At 47.0% G+C, this 23,969-nt stretch overlaps 1 pseudogene; it reads left to right on the forward strand.

The window, feature by feature from the left end:
• Positions 1-523: 523 nt before the first annotated feature.
• LOC123049958 (transcription factor MYB41-like) lies at positions 524-16,110 on the forward strand (annotated as a pseudogene).
• The last annotated feature ends 7,859 nt before the right edge of the window (positions 16,111-23,969 follow it).

Here is a 23,969-nt window from a genome sequence, read left to right on the forward strand (position 1 = left end):
CGTGGCGCTAACTATGTACTCCTTGGTTCTATCAGGCGTGCTTAAATAGATCCTGAATTAGAGGTAGTGTACTACACAGACCGACCCCAAGATTAAGCATTCATTTTCTATGCGGCAGGCTGCCACTTGTTGACAGTGATCACTTTATTTGTTCCTCCTTGTTGCGTGCCTCGCGACATGCATACACCGTGTGTGTAGTCCAGCATGCAGAATATATCTGGTCTTACGTGGCCAAATCTCCGGACCAACCGCCCTCTTTGACTTACATCGTACACACGATTAGAGTATCCGACATGCACAAACCGTACTAATGGACAAGACACAAGAAGAAGAATGGAAGGAAAATTCGTAGCTTCTGCGGCACCTCTCGCGCGTGCATATCAATTTGTCATGGACTACGACCACCGAATGACTGTGTCCTCTATATATACCTGACGAAGAGAGGACACGAACATAGCTTCTGACTTCTAACAACCCCATCCATCACAGCGACTAGTCGATAGTCATCGAGGAAATCGATCTGATGAGGAGGTCGCCGTGCTGCTCCCACGACGCCGGCGTGAAGAAAGGGCCGTGGACGGAGGAGCAGGACAGGACGCTGGTGGAGCACATCCAGAAGCGCGGCGGGAACGTCGGCAGCTGGCGCGGCCTTCCCAAGGCCGCCGAGCTCAACCGCTGCGGCAAGAGCTGCCGCCTCCGCTGGACCAACTACCTCCGCCCCGACATCAAGCGCCGCAACTTCACCGACGATGAGGAGCACCTCATCATCACCCTCCACGCCGGCCTGGGCAACAAGTACGTAGTTCACGTCAAGTCCAACTACTCCACACACAACACAGAGCTTAGCCGCCATGCCCCATGCATGCACTGTCAATTTCCTCGTGGACCTTTTGCCATAGTCTTTGAGTTTGACACTGACATGGATAAATTTCTGTTGGGCGTTATTAGGTGGTCGATGATCGCGACGCACCTGGAGGGCCGGACGGACAACGAGATCAAGAACTACTGGAACACGTGTTAAGAATGGGTAAAGCGTCTCAACCTCTATACACAGGAGCCCGCGGTGTATTTATTGATTAGATCGAGAGCTAGGTCTCGTAGGTTTACAGGTGGTTGATCGTACAAACGACCAGAGAGAGAGATACATGCGAGGGATAGAGAGATAAGAAGATAAATAGGAAAATCTCTAACTATCTCTAACTAAACCCTGACCTATACTTGATGTACACGCCCACACATTGGTACTGACATACAAAGAATATTTCCAACACTCTCCCTTAATCACAACTATACTAAGTTGAGATTACGCCTGAATTCTTCAAAACTTCTAGTAGGCAATGCTTTGTGAATCCATCTGCAAGCTGATCCTTTGAGGGAATAAATCTGACCTCTAACTGTTTATTTGCAACTCATTCTCTGACAAAGTGAAAACCTATCTCAATATGTTTAGTCCTGGCATGGAAAATTGGATTAGCTGACAAATACGTAGCACCAAGATTGTCACACCAAAGACAAGGAGGTTGCACTTGTGCAATTTTAAGTTCTTTCAACATGGACTGGAGCCAAATGACTTCTGCTGTGGCATTTGCTAGTGCTTTGTACTCTGCTTCTGTACTTGACCTGGAGACAGTTGCCTGTTTCTTTGCACACCAAGAAATTAAATTTGGTCCATAGAATATAGCAAACCCACTAGTGGACCTTCTATCATCCACACAGCCAGCCCAGTCAGCATCAGAAAATGCATTTATAAGAGTAGATGACGATTTGCTAAATGTGAGACCAACAGTTAACGTGTGCTTCACATACCGTAAAATCCGCTTGGTTGCTGTCCAATGAGCTGTGGTAGGAGCATGAAGAAATTGGCATACTTTATTGACTGCAAATGACATGTCAGGTCTTGTGAGAGTCAAATACTGAAGACCACCAACTATGCTTCTGTAACTGGTTATATCCTCCTGATTCAGGAGCTCTCCCTGTGTTAGTGACAGAGATTCTGAACTAGACAATGGTGTTGGCGAAGGTTTGCAGTTTTGCATGCCAATCCTGTTTAACAACTCAGTTGCATATTTTGCTTGAGATAGATGAAGACCATTACTATTTTTTCTGAACCTCAATGCCCAAAAATAAATGCAGATCTCCCAAATCCTTGAGAGCAAACTCAGATCCTAAATCCTTAAGCAACTTTCTTACAGCCTCATTAGACGAACCAGTGACAATAATATCATCAACATATAGAGTACAAATATGGATATGTGAGATTTGGTATAGATAAACAGAGAGGTGTCAGATTTTGATGGAACAAACCCAAGTGATTGGAGTTTCGTGCTCAACCTTGAATACCATGCTCTAGGGGCTTGTTTTAACCCATATAGAGACTTATCAAGCTTGCAAACATGGAAGGGTTTATTTTTATCTTCAAACCCAGGAGGTTGCTTCATGTACACATCTTCCAGAACACCATGAAGAAACCTGTTCTGAACGTCTAGCTGTCTAAGGCTCCATCCCCTGGACACAGCAATAGATAGCACAAGGTGAATTGTTGCACCTTTGACAACAGGACTGAATGTGTCCTCATAATCCAATCCATACCTTTGCTTAAACCCCTTTGCCACGAGTCTTGCCTTGTAGCGATCTATGGTGCCATCTGATTTCTTTTTGATGCGGTACACCCACTTGCAGTCAATCAAGTTGTAGCCGCGCTGAGGAGGAACCAAGTGCCACATTTTATTCCTTTTTAAGGCCATGTACTCATCATTCATAGCTGTCTTCCACCTGTCATCAACAAGAGCATCTGATAATTTAGTAGGTTCACCTGACATACAAGATAAACCAAACTTGGAAAAGTTTTTATAATTGATTCTGGAAGTAACTCCCTTCTGTAGTCTGGTTCGCGGTTGCACAGGAGAGACCACAGGAGCGCTCGATGTAGACGGTCCAGCCGCGATCACAGGGGATCCCGGAGCAGTCGCTGTGCGCTCCGATCCCGAGGAGGGTTCGACCGCAGGGTGCACCGACCGGCCCGATCCCAAGGGAGGTTCGGGCGCATGTGGCTGCATGCAGCCTGGCGATGCACACGGGCCGCCTGGCGACGGGCCAGCAGCGGGACCGGGTGAGGGTGGCTCCAGCCACGTGTCATCTGCAGATTGCCGCGGAGAGGCGAGGGAGGCAACGTCGCTGGCGTCGCCTGCATGCGCGCTCGCCCCCGCGGTGTCGTTTGTGGGTCGCGCGAGGACGCGGCTCTATCAGTGGGAGGGACGGATCCCGATGTGGATCTCCCTGGCATCTGTGTCAGGTGCTGCGGGAATAATCCTGAGGCGGAACTGCCTCGAGTTTCGCTGTCTCCATGCGGGGAACACATGAAATAACTGCCATTTTCTATGTTGTTTCTTGCCCTATTTGCATCCAAAGTAAATTCTGCAGCCACAGACTCAGATAAATTTTGTTGAGTAGTCAAGGAAGGAACAGTGCTATTACTTTCACCCCCGTGATCTGTTCCAATAAGAGATGGTGGTAGAAGCAAGATTTCCTTGCGAAGAAGAGCACCGGCATTAGGGTGTAGTTTCTCAAAGGGAAATTGAGTTTCGTCAAAAACAACGTCACGTGATATGTAAACACGACCAGTAGCAACATGAAGGCACTTGACACCTTTATGTTGTGCACTATAGCCAATAAAAACGCATTGTGTGGAACGAAACATGAGTTTCTTGTTGTTGTAGGGACGAAGATTGGGCCAGCAAGCACAACCAAACACACGGAGTGGAGCATAGTCTGGTTTGACATGAAGAAGTCGTTCGGTGGGAGTTTCTTTTTTATGACACGACTAGGCAGTATGTTTATGAGATGAACATCGGCTAAAAAGGCTTCATCCCAAAATTTGAGCGGCATGGATGCAGCAGCAAGAAGGGTGTCGTGGTTTTGTCACGGCAGATGTCCTTAGGGTGAGGACTTAGTCGCGAGGCCAACGCATCTATGTGGTAGCTTTAGAGGGGTTGAGCGGAATCAAGAGACGCAACACAAGACGAGGATTTAGATAGCTTCGGGCCCCGGGAAACATCATTCGGTAATAACCCTACATGCTTTTTGAGGCTAGATCTCATTACGCTCATGAGGGAATCGCCATAAACCGGCTCTCCTCTAATTGTGTCTAGCCCTAGTGATTATTGATTGTTGCCCTCTCCCTTTTTGGGGAGCCCTGCCCCTCCTTATATATGTTGAAGGGGCGGTTTACATGACTAATCCTAGTTGGATTAGGATTACTCTATTACAAGTGGAGTCCTAGTCTTGCTTCCTTTGTAAGGGAATATTCCTTGTGCTTTCCTCATAAACCGGCCCACACCATTAAACGTGAACCGGCCTTCTGGGCCTTGGGCCTCGTCATCCATTTGACCCGCCCGTCGGGTTACTAATGAACCGCCAAGATCGGGCGGGTTACCCGTGAATCGCCAAGCTCCGGGCGGGTTACCAGTGAGTCGTCTAGTCCGGCCGGGTTATACTTCCGGCCGGGTTACGCCGCGGGGTATATCCCCGACAAAGGGCAAGACCTATTTCAACAATATGTCTGTGTTTGCGTTCTCTTGATCCGTTCTGTTGATGAGCATGGGGACAAGATACATGATGGGAAATGCCTATCGTTTGAAAAAAAGAGTTTAGCTTTTCATACTCGCCACCCCAATCAGATTGCATGGCAATTATTTTACTATCAAACTTGCGTTCAACGAGAGCTTGAAAGTTGTGAAAGACTTGGTAAAGATCCGAACGTTTTTTGAGGAGATAGATCCACGTGTACTTGCTATAGTCATCGATAAAGCTTACGTAGTATGTGTATCTACCAACAGAGGAAGGGGCCGGTCCCCACACATCAGAAAAGATAAGTTGCAAGGGTTTTGTAGAAACTGGGTATGACAATTGATGACTTTTTGCTTGCTGACAAGAATCACAAATAGTTTCATGATCACGCTCACCAACATACGGGAGCTTATTTCTACTAAGAATTTGGTAAACAATGGAAAAAGATGGATGGCCTAAACGCTTATGCCACCTTTCTGAAGAGACTCTGGTGGCGCCATACACTTGTTTATTGGAATTGCAAATTTGTGGAATCAACGGATAGAGACCGTGCACGCATTAACCGCGGTAGAGAACCCTCCTCGTGGCCTGGTCCTTTATAAAAAAAAATAGGGGTGAAATTCGATAAAGACACCATTATCAAGGGTAATACGGTGAACAGAAAGGAGGTTTTTTGATGCATCAGGAACATGTAGAACATCTTTGATATGGATATCACGATATGGGGTGTTAATAATAGACTGGCCAACATGACTAATCATCATACCTTGCCCGTTTTCAGCCGCGTGGACTTGATCTTGACCGGTGTACTTCTCATGCATGCTCATCTTGGCAAACTCTGAAGTGATATGCTCATTCGCACCGGTATCAACATACCAGTTTGAATCTGTTGGGGAACGTACCAGAAATTCAAAATTTTCTACGCATCACCAAGATCAGTCTATGGAGTTTACTAGCAACGAGAGGGAAGGAGTGCATCTACATACCCTTGTAGATCGCGAGCGGAAGCGTTCAAGAGAACGGGGTTGATGGAGTCGTACTCGTCGTGATCCAAATCACCGATGATCCTAGCGCCGAACGGACGACACCTCCGCGTTCAACACACATACAGAGCAGCGACGTCTCCTCCTTCTTGATCCAGCAAGGGGGGAGGAGAGGTTGATGGAGATCTAGCAGCACGACGGCGTGGTGGTGGAAGTAGCGGGATCCCGGCAGGGCTTCGCCAAGCGCAAGCGGGGAGGAAGAGGTGTCACGGGAGGGAGAGGGAGGCGCCAGGGCTTAGGTTGCTGCTGCCCTCCCTCCCCCCACTATATATAGGGCCAAGGGAGAGGGGGGGGCGCAGCCTTGGCCCTTCCTCCAAGGAAGGGTGCGGCCAGGGAGGAGTCCATCCTCCCCAAGGCACCTCGGAGGTGCCTTCCCCCTTTAGGACTCTCCCTTTATCTTATCTCTTGGCGCATGGGCCTCTTGGGGCTGGTTCCCTTGGCCCATATAGACCAAGGCGCACCCCCCACAGCCCATGTGGCCTCCCGGGGCTGGTGGACCCCTTGGTGGACCCCCGGACCCCTTTCGGCACTCCCGGTACAATACCGATAAAGTGCGAAACTTTTCCGGCGACCAAAATAAGACTTCCCATATATAAATATTTACCTCCGGACCATTCTGGAACTCCTCGTGACGTCCGGGATCTCATCCGGGACTCCGACCAACTTTCGGGTTACCGCATACTAATATCTCTACAACCCTAGCGTCACCGAACCTTAAGTGTGTAGACCCTACGGGTTCGGGAGACATGCAGACATGACCGAGACGACTCTCCGGCCAATAACCAACAGCGGGATCTGGATACCCATGTTGGCTCCCACATGCTCCTCGATGATCTCATCGGATGAACCACGATGTCGAGGATTCAATCAATCCCGTATTCAATTCCCTTTGTCTACCGGTATGTTACTTGCCCGAGATTCGATCGTCGGTATCCCAATACCTTGTTCAATCTCGTTACCAGCAAGTCTATTTACTCGTTCCGTAACTCACATCATCCCGTGATCAACTCCTTGGTCACATTGTGCACATTATGATGATGTCCTACCGAGTGGGCCCAGAGATACCTCTCCATTTACACGGAGTGACAAATCCCAGTCTCGATTCGTGCCAACCCAACAGACACTTTCGGAGATACCTGTAGTGCACCTTTATAGTCACCCAGTTACGTTGTGACGTTTGGTACACCCAAAGCATTCCTACGGTATCCAGGAGTTGCACAATCTCATGGTCTAAGGAAATGATACTTGAGATTAGAAAAGCTCTGAGCAAACGAACTACACGATCTTGTTCTAGGCTTAGGATTGGGTCTTGTCCATCACATCATTCTCCTAATGATGTGATCCCGTTATCAACGACATCCAATGTCCATGGTCAGGAAACCGTAACCATCTATTGATCAACGAGCTAGTCAACTAGAGGCTTACTAGGGACATGGTGTTGTCTATGTATCCACACATGTATCTGAGTTTCCTATCAATACAATTCTAGCATGGATAATAAACGATTATCATGAACAAGGAAATATAATAATAACCAATTTATTATTGCCTCTAGGGCATATTTCCAACAGTCTCCCACTTGCACTAGAGTCAATAATCTAGTTCACATCACCATGTGATTAACACTGACAGGTCACATCACCATGTGACCAACATCCAAAGAGTTTACTAGAGTCAACAATCTAGTTCACATCACTATGCGATTAACACTCAATGAATTCTGGTTTGATCATGTTATGCTTGTGAGAGAGGTTATTAGTCAACGGGTCTGAACCTTTCAGATCCGTGCGTGCTTTATGAATATCTATGTCATCTTGTGGATGCTTCCACGCGCTATTTGGAGCCATTTCAAATAACTGCTCTACTATACGAATCCAGTTTACTACTCAGAGTCATCCGGATTAGTGTCAAAGTTCGCATCGACGTAACTCTTTACGACGAACTCCTTTTCACCTCCATAATCGAGAAAATTCCTTAGTCCACTAGATACTAAGGATAAGTTCGACCGCTGTCATGTGATCCATCACTGGATCACTATTGTACCCCTTGACCAACTCATGGCAAGGCACACTTCATGTGCGGTACACAGCATAGCATACTGTAGGGCCTACGTCTGAAGCATAGGGGACGACCTTCATCCTTTCTCTCTTCTGCCGTGGTCAAGCTTTGAGTCTTACTCAATTTCACACCTTATAACTCAGGTAAGAACTCCTTCTTTGACTGATCTATTTTGAACTCTTTCAAAATCATGTCAAGGTGTGTGTTCTTTGAAAGTATCATCGGGCGTCTTGATCTATCTCTATAGATCTTGATGCCCAATATGTAAGCAGCTTTTATCCAGGTCTTCCTTTGAAAAACTCCTTTCAAACAACCCTTTATGCTTTCCAGAAATTTTACATCATTTCGGATCAACAATATGTCATTCACATATACTTATCAGAAATGTTGTAGCGCTCCCACTCACTTTATTGTAAATACAAGTTTCTAACAAACTTTGTATAAACCCAAAAACTTTGATCACTCCATCAAAGCGTATATTCTGACTCCGAGATGCTTGCTCTAATCCATGGAAGGATCGCTGAAGCTAGCATACCTTTTAGCATCCTTAGGATCGACAAAACCTTTCTGATTGTATCACATACAACCTTTCCTTACGAAAACTGGTAAGGAATCTTGTTTTTGACATCCATCTGCCAGATTTCATAAATGCAGCTAATGCTAACATGATTCCGACGGACTTAAGCATCGCTACGGATGAGATAATATCATCGTAGTCAACTCCTTGAACTTGTGGAAATACTCTTTGCCAAAAGTCGAGCTTCATGGACGGTAACATTACCGTACACGTCCGTCTTCTTCTCAAAGATCCATTTATCTCGGATTTCATGGCTTCTAACCATTTGTCGGAATATGGGCCCACCATCGCTTCTCCATAGCTCGTAGGTTCAGTATTGTCCAACAACATGATATCTCAGACAGGATCATGTACCACTCTGAAGTAGCACGCATCCTCGTCGTCCTACAAGGTTTGGTGGTGACTTGATCCGAAGTTTGATGATCACTATCATAAGCTTCCACTTCAATTGGTGTAGGTGCCACAGGAACAACTTCCTGTGCCCTGCTACACACTAGTTGAAGTGACGGTTCAATAACCTTATCAAGTCTCCACCATCCTCCCACTCAATTCTTTTGAGAGAAACTTTTCCTCGAGAAAGGACTTGTTTCTAGAAGCAATTACTTTTGCTTCCAGATCTGAAATAGGAGGTATACCCAACTGTTTTGGGTATTCTATGAAGACGCATTTATCCGCTTTGGGTTCGAGCTTATCAGCCTGAAACTTTTTCACATAAGCAGCCCCAAACTTTTTTAAGAAACGACAACTTAGGTTTCTCTAAACGGTGTCGTCTCAACGGAATTGCGTGGTGCCCCTTTTAAAGTGAATGCGGTTGTCTCTAATGCCTAACCCATAAATGATAGTGGTAATTCGATAAGAGACATCATGGTATGCACCATATCCAATAGGGTGCAGTTATGATGTTCGGACACACCATTACACTGTGGTGTTCCAGGCGGTATTAATTGTGAAACACTTTCCACAATGTCTTAATTGTGTGCCAAACTCGTAACTCAGATACTCATCTCTATGATCATATCACAAACATTTTATCCTCTTGTCACGACGATCTTCAACTTCACTCTGAAATTACTTGAACCTTTCAATAATTCAGACTTGTGTTTCATCAAGTAAATACACTCAGCATCTACTCAAAATCATCTGTGAAGTAAGAACATAACGATATCCACTGCATGCCTCAGCACTCATTGGACTGCATACATCAAAATGTATTACTTCCAGTAAGTTGCTCTCTTGTTCCATCTTACTGAAAACGAGGCTTTTCAGTCATCTTGCCCATGTGGTATGATTTGCATGTCTCAAGTGATTCAAAATCAAGTGAGTCCAAACGATCCATCTGCATGGAGTTTCTTCATGCGTATATACCAATAGACATGGTTCGCATGTCTCAATCTTTTCAAAAACGAGTGAGTCCAAAGATCCATCTACATGGAGCTTCTTCATGTGTTCTATACCAATATGACTCAAATGGCAGTGCCACAAGTATGTGGAACTATCATTACTATTTTATATCTTTTGGCACGAACATGTGTATCACTACGATCGAGACTCGTTTTAGGTGCAAGACCATTGAAGGTATTATTCAAATAAACAGAGTAACCATTATTCTCCTTAAATGAATAACCGTATTGCGATAAACATAATCCAATCATGCTCAATGCAAACACCAAATCTCGATGGTAGAGGGAGCATGCGATGCTTGATCACATCAACCTTGGAAACACTTCCAACACACATCGTCATCTCACCTTTAGCCAGTCTCCATTTATTCCGCAGCTTTTATTTCGTGTTACTAACACTTAGCAACCGAACCGGTATCTAATACCCTGGTGCTGCTAGGAGTACTAGTAAAGTACACATTCATATAACGTATATCCAATATACTTCTGTCGACCTTGCCTGCCTTCTCATCTACCAAGTATCTAGGGTAGTACTGCTTCAGTGACCGTTCCCCTTCATTACAGAAGCACTTAGTCTCGGGTTTGGGTTCAATCTTGGGATTCTTCACTACAGCAGCAAATGATTTTCTGTTTCATGAAGTATCCCTTTTGCCCTTGCCCTTCTAGAAACTAGTGGTTTTACTAACCATCAACAATTGATGCTCCTTCTTGATTTCTACTTTCGCGGTGTCAAACATAGCGAGTTGCTCAAGGATCATCATCTATCCTTGATATTTATAGTTCATCACGAAGCTCTAATAGCTTGGTGGAGTGATTATGGAGAACCATCATTATCTCATCTGGAAGATTAACTCCCACTCGATTCAAGTGATTGTAGTACTCAGACAATCTGAGCACATGCTCAACGATTGAGCTTTTCTCCCTTAGTTTGCAGGCTTAAGAAACTTGTCAGAGGTCTCATACCTCTTGACGTGGGCACTAGTCTGAAATCCCAATTTCAGTCTTCGGAACATCTCATATGTTCTGCGACGTTTCAAAACCATCTTTGGTGCCACAATTCTAAACCGTTAGCAATACACACTGAACTATCACGTAGTCATCAAAACGTGTATGTCAGATGTTTCGTAACATCTACAGACGACGCTGAGGTTCAGCACACCGAGCGGTGCATTTAGGACATAAGCCTTCTGTGCAGCAATGAGGACAATCCTCAGTTTACGGACCCAGTCCGCATAATTGCTACTATTAACTTTCAACTAAATTTTCTCTAGGAACATATCTTAAACAGTAGAACTAAAGCGCAAGCTATGACATAATTTGCAAAGACCTTTTGACTATGTTCATGATAATGAAGTTCATCTGATTATTGAACTCCCACTCAGATAGACATCCCTCTAGTCATCTAAGTGATACATGATCCGAGTCAAACTAGGCCGTGTCCGATCATCACGTGAGACGGACTAGTCATCATCGGTGAACATCTCCATGTTGATCGTATCTTCTATACGACTCATGCTCGACCTTTCGGTCTCTTGTGTTCCGAGGCCATGTCTGTACATGCTAGGCTCGTCAAGTCAACCTAAGTGTTTTGCATGTGTTCTGAGGCCATGTCTGTACATGCTAGGCTCGTCAACACCCGTTGTATTCGAACGTTAGAATCTATCACACCCGATCATCACGTGGTGCTTCGAAACAATCAACCTTCGCAACGGTGTACAGTAAGGGGGAACACTTTCTTGAAATTATTATAAGGGATCACCTTACTTACTACCGTCGTTCTAAGCAAATAAGATGCATAACATGATAAACATCACATGCAATCAAATAGTGACATGATATGGCCAATATCATTTTTGCTCCTTTGATCTCCATCTTCGGGGCACCATGATCATCTTCGTCACCGGCATGACACCATGATCTCCATCATCATGATCTCCATCATTGTGTCTTCATGAAGTTGTCACGCCAACGATTACTTCTACTTCTATGGCTAACGCGCTTAGCAATAAAGTAAAGTAATTTACATGGCGTTATTCAATGACACGCAGGTCATACAAAAAATAAAGACAACTCCTATGGCTCCTGCCGGTTGTCATACTCATCGACATGCAAGTCGTGATTCCTATTACAAGAATATGATCAATCTCATAGATCACATATATCATTCATCACATCTTCTGGCCATATCACATCACATAGCACATGCTGCAAAAACAAGTTAGACGTCCTCTAATTGTTGTTGCAAGTTTTTACGTGGCTTGTATAGGTTTCTAGCAAGAACGTTTCTTACCTACGTAAAACCACAACGTGATATGCCTATTTCTATTTACCCTTCATAAGGACCCTTTTCATCGAATCCGTTCCGATTAAAGTGGGAGAGATAGACACCCGCTAGCCACCTTATGCAACTAGTGCATGTCAGTCGGTGGAACCTGTCTCACGTAAGCGTACGTGTAAGGTCGGTCCGGGCCGCTTCATCCCACAATGCCGCCGAAACAAGATAAGACTAGTAGCGGCAAGAAGAATTGGCAACATCGACGCCCACAACTACTTTGTGTTCTACTCGTGCATAGAAACTACGCATAGACCTAGCTCATGATGCCACTGTTGGGGAACATAGCAGAAATTCAAAATTTTCTACGCATCACCAAGATCAATCTATGGAGTTTACTAGCAACGAGAGGGAGGAGTGCATCTACATACCCTTGTAGATCGCGAGCGGAAGCGTTCAAGAGAATGGGGTTGATGGAGTCGTACTCGTCGTGATCCAAATCACCGATGATCCTAGCGCCGAACGGACGGCACCTCCGCGTTCAACACACGTACGGAGCAGCGACGTCTCCTCCTTCTTGATCCAGCAAGGGGGGAGGAGAGGTTGATGGAGATCCAGCAGCACGACGGCGTGGTGGTGGAAGTAGCGGGATCCCGGCAGGGCTTCGCCAAGCGCAAGCGGGGAGGAAGAGGTGTCACGGGAGGGAGAGGGAGGCGCCAGGGCTTAGGTTGCTGCTGCCCTCCCTCCCCCCCACTATATATAGGGCCAAGGGAGAGGGGGCGGCGCAGCCTTGGCCCTTCCTCCAAGGAAGGGTGCGGCCAGGGAGGAGTCCATCCTCCCCAAGGCACCTCGGAGGTGCCTTCCCCCTTTAGGACTCTCCCTTTATCTTATCTCTTGGCGCATGGGCCTCTTGGGGCTGGTTCCCTTGGCCCATATAGACCAAGGCGCACCCCCCACAGCCCATATGGCCCCCCCAGGGGCTGGTGGACCCCTTGGTGGACCCCCGGACCCCTTTCGGCACTCCCGATACAATACCGATAAAGTGCGAAACTTTTCCGGCGACCAAAATAAGACTTCCCATATATAAATCTTTACCTCCGGACCATTCCGGAACTCCTCGTGACGTCCGGGATCTCATCCGGGACTCCGAACAACTTTCGGGTTACCGCATACTAATATCTCTACAACCCTAGCGTCACCGAACCTTAAGTGTGTAGACCCTACGGGTTCGGGAGACATGCAGACATGACCGAGATGACTCTCCGGCCAATAACCAACAGCGGGATCTGGATACCCATGTTGGCTCCCACATGCTCCTCGATGATCTCATCGGATGAACCACGATGTCGAGGATTCAATCAATCCCGTATTCAATTCCCTTTGTCTACCGGTATGTTACTTGCCCGAGATTCGATCGTCGGTATCCCGATACCTTGTTCAATCTCGTTACCGGCAAGTCTCTTTACTCGTTCCGTAACTCACATCATCCCGTGATCAACTCCTTGGTCACATTGTGCACATTATGATGATGTCCTACCGAGTGGGCCCAGAGATACCTCTCCATTTACACGGAGTGACAAATCCCAGTCTCGATTCGTGCCAACCCAACAGACACTTTCGGAGATACCTGTAGTGCACCTTTATAGTCACTCAGTTACGTTGTGACGTTTGGTACACCCAAAGCATTCCTACGGTATCCGGGAGTTGCACAATCTCATGGTCTAAGGAAATGATACTTGACATTAGAAAAGCTCTGAGCAAACGAACTACACGATCTTGTGCTAGGCTTAGGATTGGGTCTTGTCCATCACATCATTCTCCTAATGATGTGATCCCGTTATCAACGACATCCAATGTCCATGGTCAGGAAACCGTAACCATCTATTGATCAACGAGCTAGTCAACTAGAGGCTTACTAGGGACATGGTGTTGTCTATGTATCCACACATGTATCTGAGTTTCCTATCAATACAATTCTAGCATGGATAATAAACGATTATCATGAACAAGGAAATATAATAATAACCAATTTATTATTGCCTCTAGGGCATATTTCCAACAGAATCAACACCATAGGAGGTGTCTGCCGCAGCTGCAACACGCCTTCGTTGGAAGTTGTCCTCTGCATAACGCCACTTGCACTCCTTGGCAATATGGTTAGTTTTCTTACAGATCTGACATTTGTTTTTGTACTCTTCATACCCGGCAAAGTGACCACCTCCTCCGCCCCTATTGTTGTTGTAGAAGGGACGAGGTGGGTGGTTGTTGTTGTAGCCGCCGCCATTGCCATTGTTGTTGTAGATGCGTTGGCCGACGCCAAAGTTGTTGTTGTGGTAGCCGCCGCCGGAGTTGTTGTAGCGGCCGCCGGAGTTGTTGTTGTGGTAGCCGCCGCCACCAGTGCCGCCGCCGCGCGACCCACCGCCGCTACCCCCTTTAGGTGAGTTGCGGTTGGCCTTGGAGGAGCTCCCTTGGCCATGGTAGGCCGCATTGGCTGAGGACTTGAAGCCCCCTGCCCCCCGATCCATGGAACATCTCTACTCGTTGATCGAAGTTGGCTACCATGCCGAAGAGGTCGTCTACGGAAAGAGGTTCTGTGCGCACATCAAGGGCCGAGATTAGGGGCTGATAGTCCATATCAAGACCAGCAATAATGAACGAGATCAGCTCGTCCTCAGTTATGGGTTTTCCAGCCACGGCGAGCTCATCTGCGAGCGATCGCATCTGGCCGAAGAAAGCGGCAGCTGATTGCGTGCCTTTTTGGGCGTTGGAAAGGGCTGTGCGACAGTTGTTGGCTCAGGAGCGTGACTGGGCTGCGAACATATTGGCAAGGGCGGTCCAGATTTGATGGGATTTTTCAAGGGACGCAACCTGGATCGGGACTTCCTTAGAAAGATTATGAAGCAGGTAGGCCACGAGCTGTTGATCCTGGATCAACCAGGGGTTATGGGCGGGGTTAGGAACCGTCTGGTCCTTCCCTTCGGAGTTCTTTGAGACTATGGTGGTGGAGGGTTCAGGGATTGTTTTGTCGAGATAGCCAAAAAGTCCCGCCCCCATGATCTGAGAACGGGCCTGAGCTCTCCATAGGATATAGTTGGTACGATTGAGAGGCTCGGAGGTGGTGTTGTTTAGGCCGGAGGAGATGTTTTGTGAGGAGGAAGACATGGCGGAAGTGGTGGTGAAGATGAAAGCTAGACGAGGAAGAAGGAGGCTCTGTATAGCATGTTAAGAATGGGTAAAGCGTCTCAACCCCTATACACAGGAGCCCGCGGTGTATTTATTGATTAGATGGAGAGCTAGGTCTCGTAGGTTTACAGGTGGTTGATCGTACAAACGACCAGAGAGAGAGATACATGCGAGGGATAGAGAGATAAGAAGATAAACAGGAAAATCTCTAACTATCTCTAACTAAACCCTGACCTATACTTGATGTACACGCCCACACATTGGTACGTGACATACAAAGAATATTTCCAATAACACGCACATCCGCAAGAAGCTCCTCCGCATGGGCGTCGACCCCGTCACCCACCAGCAGCTGCCGCCCGACCAGACCAGCCACCACGTCAACAGCACCGCCACCGCGCTCCTCCCCGAGGCGCTCCTCTGGGCTGCGGCGGCCGCGAGCCTCGGTGGCCTGGACACCGGCGCCCTCATGCAGGCGCAGCTTCTGCAGCAGCTACTCCAGGCCATCGGCTCTAACAACAGCACCTCCGGCCTCATAGCCAACCTGGCTGCAGCAAACATAGCGCTGAAGCTGAACTCAAGCAACAGCATCGTTCCGAACTCAGATGAACTACCTGCAGCCGGGTTACCTCTGCAACACCTCCAATTTTGTAGAGCAGCACGTGGTGCAGCAGCAACGGACCAATGATACGTCTCCGGGAACGAGCTCCTTTTCAACAGCTGAACCGGCTGATCAGCTCTGCAACACTGCCTCTTCATATGATGTTCCGAGAGGGAACAATGCATGTTTGATGACGAACGGGAGATAGCTTCCTCTTACGGCCTTTAAATTTTTTTCTACGTTTAACGTGCACTAATACAACTGTCATGTAAAAACACCCCGTGAGTGACTGGTCGCCGGCGCAGGAGTTCGGCGGCTTGCTGGAGCCCATGATGGAGCTGCCCGGGCTGTGCTCTCTCGAGGGTGACTCTTTCTGGAAGGACATATTGGAAGACAACTACCGTTTATAGATGTCTTGTGTATGACAGTTTTGTACTGAGTTAGATCCATCATAACGGTGTACTACAACATTCATTGATTTGTTTGCGTTCATTGTGGTTCTTCCAATAGACTTTTCACTGAAGTTGAAGGTTGTCAATTGCTGATTTGATGCGACTCGTGCTATACTTTCCTTATAAGTTAACATGTTGCCACTCGACACAAACGCGAGGACCATCTAAGTAAAATGAGATTCCAGATAACTGAAACACTTTCGTCGCAATAACGGTGGCGCTTAAGATATAATTTGGTTACAATCCGGCCTTAGCGATAGTGTTATACTGGCTTACTCACAGCCCATTTAGCTAATACGAACGAACCTAAGATGTACGTATTAAAAAGCTGAGTACATTTCATTTTCAATAAAAAACTTTTATTTCGAGGAACCAACAAGAGCATTGCATTTTTATAAAAGAAGAAAAGGAAAATTTATGTATAGAGCTCCAAATTTTGAGGCAAACTTGCCGAAACCCTACATTTTCTCTTACAAACATAGTCAAGATAACCATACGGAAAACAGTAGCGATGATTTAGAATAAATAGACATTCCTTGGTCACCTTGAAAATAGCAAAACCACCTTTTGTTTCTGGATTTATAATTGGTTCAGGATGGTTTTCGTCTGACGTAGTTTCCTAAAAAAGTTCCACTTGGAACCTTGTATTTTCTAGCAAATTCAGTGGCAACTTTAAAGCCAGATTTAGTCCAAACCATTTTGAATAGAACCACACTTAACAATTGGAAAGTTTTCACATGATGGTCACATTCAAAGTAACATGACGCATTCAATTGGACATGTCGCAGAGGGCACACGGCGAAATAGAAGCCTATTTTTGTAGGACACATTCGGTGTGGCTGGTTTGAGGGGATAAAGCCAAATTGTCTAACCCTCACCGTTCTGGTTGGTTCATTGTATCTATAGTATCACTCTTAGATGTTGTTCCAACCTGGGGCTATGGGTGCGCAACATGTAATCAAGGTCAGCTTATAACTCCAAGAGCAAAAGGCTAACCCCAACCTGCCCTATAAGAGCAAGTACAATAGAGTGACATAGGCGGGATATAAGAGATGCCACAAAAGATTTATGCCTAGTTTGAGGGGAGAATAGATGAGAGAGAAGTGAAACGAGCTATAAACTTACAGTCGGCTGTAGCACGAACTCTAACACCCTTTGGGAGAGAAGGAGGTGGACCATATATTAATGGTATAAACACTAGTAGTTTGACTAACTATTGTATGAGTGAGCTATCGGATTGTCTATAAGTGACATGGCAACTTCATATAGTCTATTGTTGGCTATACTATTAACCAACCTCTAACAGAAAACAATAATTTGGTTCAAGACTGGTCGGTCCACATTACACATGCCTTCGCCATAATACATTGGTATGTGGGCCAGTTCTTTCAAGTCCCAGGCAACCTAAAATTCTGTTAAATCAGATGCAGTGCCACAAGAAAACATCCTTTAACCTAAAAAAATTGTTTCAAAATAAAAAAGAATTAATTGTGCTAAATCTGATGCAGTGACACAAAAAACCATGCTTCAACATGTTGCTTTGTCACAAATATCATATTCAATCTGTTAAACTTATTTGTACCCTAGCCGAGACAATTGATCTACAATTTTGTTCTAATGAACATCAACATATGTAGAGGACTAAAACTACATAATGAGCTAACGTTACCGTCTCAACCGATGCAACATGAAAGCTCCGAGTTATTAATTATGGGTGATCTATCTCTCTATGAGGCTTACATTTTATGGATGTAACACCATCCAATTGATGCATTGTCTTGTTTCTGTCTGATAACTTATTAGCTAGCTCAAGCTCCTTGAGACCGACGCACGGCCTTCTAGAGCTGACACCGAAGTATAGACGAAGAGTATTATCTCCGGTCATGTAACAACATTGATTAAATCTAATGACAGTGTTAAGTCTATACAAGTGATGCCTTCATCGGTGACTTGGCTGTAAGACTTGGGTTTTTGGGAAACTGCCCAACACCCGTTAAGGGTGTGGCTATCTCATATATATAAGGGGTACACCAAGGTGTACGATACAATATACAAGACATATACAGAAGCTATATGTAAATACAGTCTAACACCCTCCCTCAATCTTAACTATGCATACCTGCTCCACTGGCGCTGTGAGCCTGATCATGACCACGGTATGGCTCCTGAACCGAGAGTTTGCCCATCTCGCCCGTCAGATGATTCGTAGCGCCCGTGTCCATATACCAAGTCGGATCAATGGGATATGATGGAGTGTGGCCTGCTTGACGCCGAGGAAGTCCTGCTTGAAACGGCGATGACAACGGGAAGCAACGTGACCTGGAATGTTGCACAGTTGGCAGGGGAGCTGAACACCACATGAAGGGCAGCAAGCACACGAACGGCCACCCCCGGTCGGGGGTAAGGGGGCAGCGGCAGGCGACCGCGGAGCCTGTGAAGTCAGTGGTACTGATTTGCCCGCTGCAGATGACTTGAAGGGCTTCCCTTTTCCACGAGTGGCAGCGTTGGCAGCAATGAAACTCGGGTTGGTACGGCGGGACTTGACGCGCTGTTCCGTGGCAAGGAGGCGGGCGTAGAGCTCACGGGGTTCAAGTGGAGTATCACGACCATTGATGTTCTCAGCAAGGTTATCATAGTCGTCGTCCAGGCCGTTCATGACGAAAGTGGTGAAATCCTCTTTGCGAAGCGGTTGACCAATGGAGGCCAAAGTGTCTGCGAGACGCGTCATCTTGCCGAAGTAGTCGGTAATGCTGAGGTCAAGAATCTTGGTCTCCCCCAGCTCCGTACGAAGAGTGTGAGCACGGGCCTGCTGCTGAGATGCGAAGCTGGTGTGAAGGGCAGACCACGCCTCCTGGGACGTGGCAGTCAAGAGGACCAAGGAGGACACCGCCTCGGTGAGTGACGACTGGATCGCCGAAAGGATGGCCTGATCCTGAGCCACCCACGCATGGTATGCCGGGTGATGTGGTGGAGGACACGGCAAGGAACCGTCGACGTAACCTTCCAGGTAGCGACTGCGGAGAAGTGGCAGCACCTGTGCACGCCACGACAAATAATTGTCCGTCGTCAGCTTCACTGGGATTAGATGCGCGAAGTAGAACGGCGCACTGGCCACGGCACGATCAGCAAGAGGAGGCGACGTGTAGTAGCTCATGTGGGATGAACCACCAGATGCAGCCATGGCCGGAGGGTAGTAGCCGCCGTAGGGCAATGGCGGTGGCGGAGCCCTGTCCGACCCGGCGTTCGCGGCGCCAGGTGCAGCCGCATAGGGTTGCGGGTTTGAAGACGCGTAGGGCGCCGCTGTGACGGCGGCAGGAGGTGCAGCCGCAGCGGCCGCGTAGGGCAAGGCGCCATACGCCGCGTTATACGCGGCAACGGGTGCAGGCGGCGCCCCGTAGTGGCCCGTCGACGGAGGAGCCGCCCCGTAGGGGCCGTAGGGCAGCGATCCGGCAGGGACAGGCGCCGCCCCGTAGGGGCCTGCTGGCGGCGGGGGAGCGGCCCCGTAGGGCCCGTAGGTCGCCGATCCCATCCAGGGACCAGCGTACGAAGGATCTCCCGGGAACAGCGGAGGCGCGACCGGTGACGGCGGCGGTGGCTGATCCGAGGAGGCGCCCACCATCGAGGACTGGCCGGTGTAGACCGAGACCGGGGGCGCGAGGAGAGGAACGGCGATGCAGGCGCCGTGACAGGGGCCGGCGCGACGGCGGCGACGGAGTTCGGTGCGATCGCGGCGGCGGCGGCAGCGGAAGACATAGGACCGGTTAGGGTTGATACCATGTAAGACTTAGGTTTTTTGGAAACTGCCCAACACCCGTTAAGGGTGTGGCTATCTCATATATATAAGGGGTACACCAAAGTGTACGATACAATATACAAGACATATACAGAAGCCATATGTAAATACAGTCTAACATTGGCGCTCTAGCTGATCCATACAATCGCAGCAAAAGGCTCGTTTATAGTTAGCAGTTAGGTAGGTTAAAGGCTTGCCCGATGTTTGAAGTCATTGACTTGTGCCAACAAAATAAGGAAACTGAGAAGGATCGATGTGATTAATCGATGATCATTGTGTTATTCTGTCCTTCGAGCTTTAAGGAAGTCCTTTGTGTCGTTTCAATGGATAATGACTGGTAGCATTTTTTAGGCAGAAGGTTAAACGAACTGTGATGACTTTTGCAGCTCGTGCCAACTTGAGAATATCCTCTCCGTTGGTGTTGAATAGGAAACGGAGTGGAACTGTTGAGCTCGGCAAAGGCATTTTCCAGTGTAAATGACCGAAAACTCACACGTTGCAGGACCGAGCCTGTGGTATTATATGATCAAGGTAAAAGGTGAAACGGTGAATCTAAGCCAAATCAAGATGAGTATACGAAATGGATTTATCTACTTCTATCTTTGGCAGAGAGTTTCTTTTACACGCACAAAATGATGGCGTTGCATGGTCTCGATCGGTGAAAATGACGAATGGGATTATGATGACGGCAACACTTGACGAAGGGAGACAGGAGGAACGATGGTGAAATACCTGTTTTACTTAGCCCTGCACGAAACCCCCAGGAACTGCAAAATGCTTGTGAATGCGGGCAACCGGGGAAGATTCTACGCGAAGCTACCCCATTGCCTCTGCTGAACCCAATCATCTCGCCGGGGCAAAACAACGACAGTAGCTTTTTCTTCCTTCAAAAACAGTAACTGATGGATCGGTTCGCTGTTAAAGGGAAACGTATTTGACTGCCGTTCGTCCGGTCGCCAACGCATGCACATTGAGAAAACGCGACGCACGTCTCGCCGGCCGGCGAGAGATTTCACGCACGCCCGCACGCCGCGTTTACCGAAGCGACGACGCCGACGTGTCAACCAAACCACTATGCAGGACGCAGCCCTCGGTGGCTCGTCGCTCACACAGGGGAATGTTATGCGTGCCGTGCGTTTTCCATGTGAAAAAGGTCAGGCGAAGACTTTGGCCCTGTGACCGTGAGACTGTAATGATATGCTTTTGAATTTTAACCTGGAGGATGTGCCAGTCGCTAACCGCCGGAGAGAAATGCCGGGAGTGTTTCGGGATAAGACAGGCGATGCTGACGGTCGGATAACTGGACCTTTTGCCATTGTTGTGGAGATAGTTGCGGATGTACAAGAGATCCTGAAGATACTGATATGGATGCCACTAGTTAAGACAGGCGATGCTGACGGTCGGAGAGAAATGCCGGGAGTGTTTCCTACAGCTGGACCTTTTGCCATAGTTGTTAGTCTTGAAATGACACTGATATGGATAAATTATTGTTGTACGTTAGGTGGTCGATGATCGCGACGCACCTGGAGGGCCGGGCAGATAACGAGATCAAGAACTACTGGAACACGCACATCCGCAAGAAGCTCCTGCGCATGGGCGTCGACCCAGTGACGCACCAGCAACTACCACCCGACCAGAGCCACCACCACCTCAACGCCACCTCCATCACCCACCTCCCCGAGGCACTTCTCTGGGCTGCGGCGGCCGTGAGCCTCGGCAGCCTGGACACCGGCGCCCTCATGCAGGCGCAGCTCCTACAGCAGCTCCTCGGGGCCATCGGATCCAACTATGGCACCAGTGGCCTCATCGCCAACCTAGCTGCAGCAAACGCAATGCAAAACTCAAGCGGTAGCATGGTTCCGAACCTCCTGCTCCAGGACCAGATGAACTGCCTGCAGCCGGGTTACCTCTGCAACACCTCCAATTTTGCAGAGCAGCACGTGGTGCAGCAGCAGCAGCTGACCAAGACACGTCTCCATGAGTGAGCTCCTTTGCAGCAGCTGAACAGGCTAATGAGCTCTCCAACTCTGCAGCTTCATTTGCATCGCTTGACGTTGCACCCGCGGGTGACTCCGCGGGTGACTGGTCGCCCGCACAGGAGTTCGCTGGCTTGCTGGAGCCCGTGATGGAGCTTCCCGATCTGTGCTCTCTGGAGAGTGATTCTTTCTGGAAGGAAATACTGGAGGACAGCTACCGTTTGTAGACTGTTCCTTCCGGCTGAAACAAATGTGCCGTGTACGATAGTTTTGTACAGTGTTTAGATCAATCATAGAGGTGTAGATGAGAAGATAAAACATGATGCATTGATTTGTTTATGTGTTGATTGTGCTTCTTCCAATAGATTTGTCGGTCAAGTTGAAAGGTTGTCAATTGCTGATTTAATGTGACTTGTGCTCCTTATCAGATAAGATGTTGCCACTAATTAAGATGGCAGACAACTGAAACACTTTTGTCGCAATGACCGTGGTGCTTATTAGATAGAATTTGATTATAGTTGGAGCTTAGCAATATATACTGCAATGGAATGTTATACTAGTTAACACGGCCCATCTTAGCTAATACACGAACGGAGCTAAGGTGTCATAATAAGCTAAGTAGATTTCATTTTCAATGTTTTCTTTTCAAGGAATCGGCAAGAACACTACCTTTCCATAAGAAGAAAAGGAGGATTTATGTACAGAGGTGACTAGTTTATGAAGAGAACTAGCCGAAACCCTATGTTTCCAAGAATGTATCCACCTTTATACATTTTCTTGTAAATATGTTTGTAGGGAACGGTTTTAAGCAATGATTGATGCAGAGGCCGGAGGTATTCCTCCTTTTCAAAAAAAAAAGATAAATAGCTATTATATATATACCACAGAAATAGCAAAACCACCTTTTGTAGAGACTTTTTTCTGGATTAAATTGGTTCATGATGTTTTTTTCCTGCCGTAGCTTCCTAAAAACAGTTCCACCAAGAATCCTATATTTTCTAGCAACTTAATTGATGATTTTGAAGCCAGATTTAGCACAATACCATTTTGAATAGAACAACACTTAATTATTGGTCAATGTTTTACATGATGGCCACAGTAAACATGATGTGGCGCATCCGGTAGGGCAACCACTAAATGTGTTTGGAAACATAACAAAGAATAATTGTGCTAAATCCATTCACTCAAAAAAATGTGCTAAATCCATTGTAGCGACTTTACACAAAAATAAAACATGCTTCAGCATCTTGATTTGTCAAAAATAGTAGATTCATTTTGTTGAACTATTAGCACCCTAGCTGAAAAAAATGATCTGCAAAAACAATTAATGAACATCAACACACACACACACACACATATAGAAAATTTTGCAGTCCCAATCGATGTAATATGAAAGCTCAAGATATTAATTAAGGGTGATCTAATGATCTATCAGACATGCATTTTATGGACGTACACTACCGCATAGATGCATTGTCCTGTTTTTCTCTGATACAAAGTTGGGGTAGGAAGTTGTTTGTACAGTGTTGAAAGGTGATGGAGCTTGGACTTCAAAAGAAATGTGATGGAGCTAGCTCAAGCACCTTGAGACCGACGCGCGGCCTTCTAGAGCCGAGACCGAACTCTGCATGAAGAGTATTACCTCCGATCATGTAACAACATCAAATTAAATCTAATGACTAGATGTGCTAAGCATAAAGAAGTGATGACTTGGCGCTCTAGCTGACCGATCCCTACAAGAGCAGCAAAAGGGTCGTTTATAGTTAGGAGTTAGGTAGGTTAAAGGCTTGCCCGATGTTTGAAGCCATTGACTTGTTCCAACAAAATACGGAAACAGGCGGAGGATCGATGTGAGTGATCAATAATCATCGTTGGGTTATCTGATCTTAGACCTTTAAGGAAGTCCTTTGTGTCATTCCAATGGATAATGACGGGTATCATTTTTTAAGTAGAAGGTCAAAATATTTCTGTTGACTTTCGCTGCTCGTGCCAAGTTAGTTGAGGATATTGTTTCCTTTGGGTTTTTGGAGCTGAATAGGAAACGGAGT

The sequence above is a fragment of the Triticum aestivum genome, chromosome 2D, assembly GCF_018294505.1.
Source record: "Triticum aestivum cultivar Chinese Spring chromosome 2D, IWGSC CS RefSeq v2.1, whole genome shotgun sequence".
Lineage (NCBI taxonomy): Eukaryota > Viridiplantae > Streptophyta > Magnoliopsida > Poales > Poaceae > Triticum > Triticum aestivum.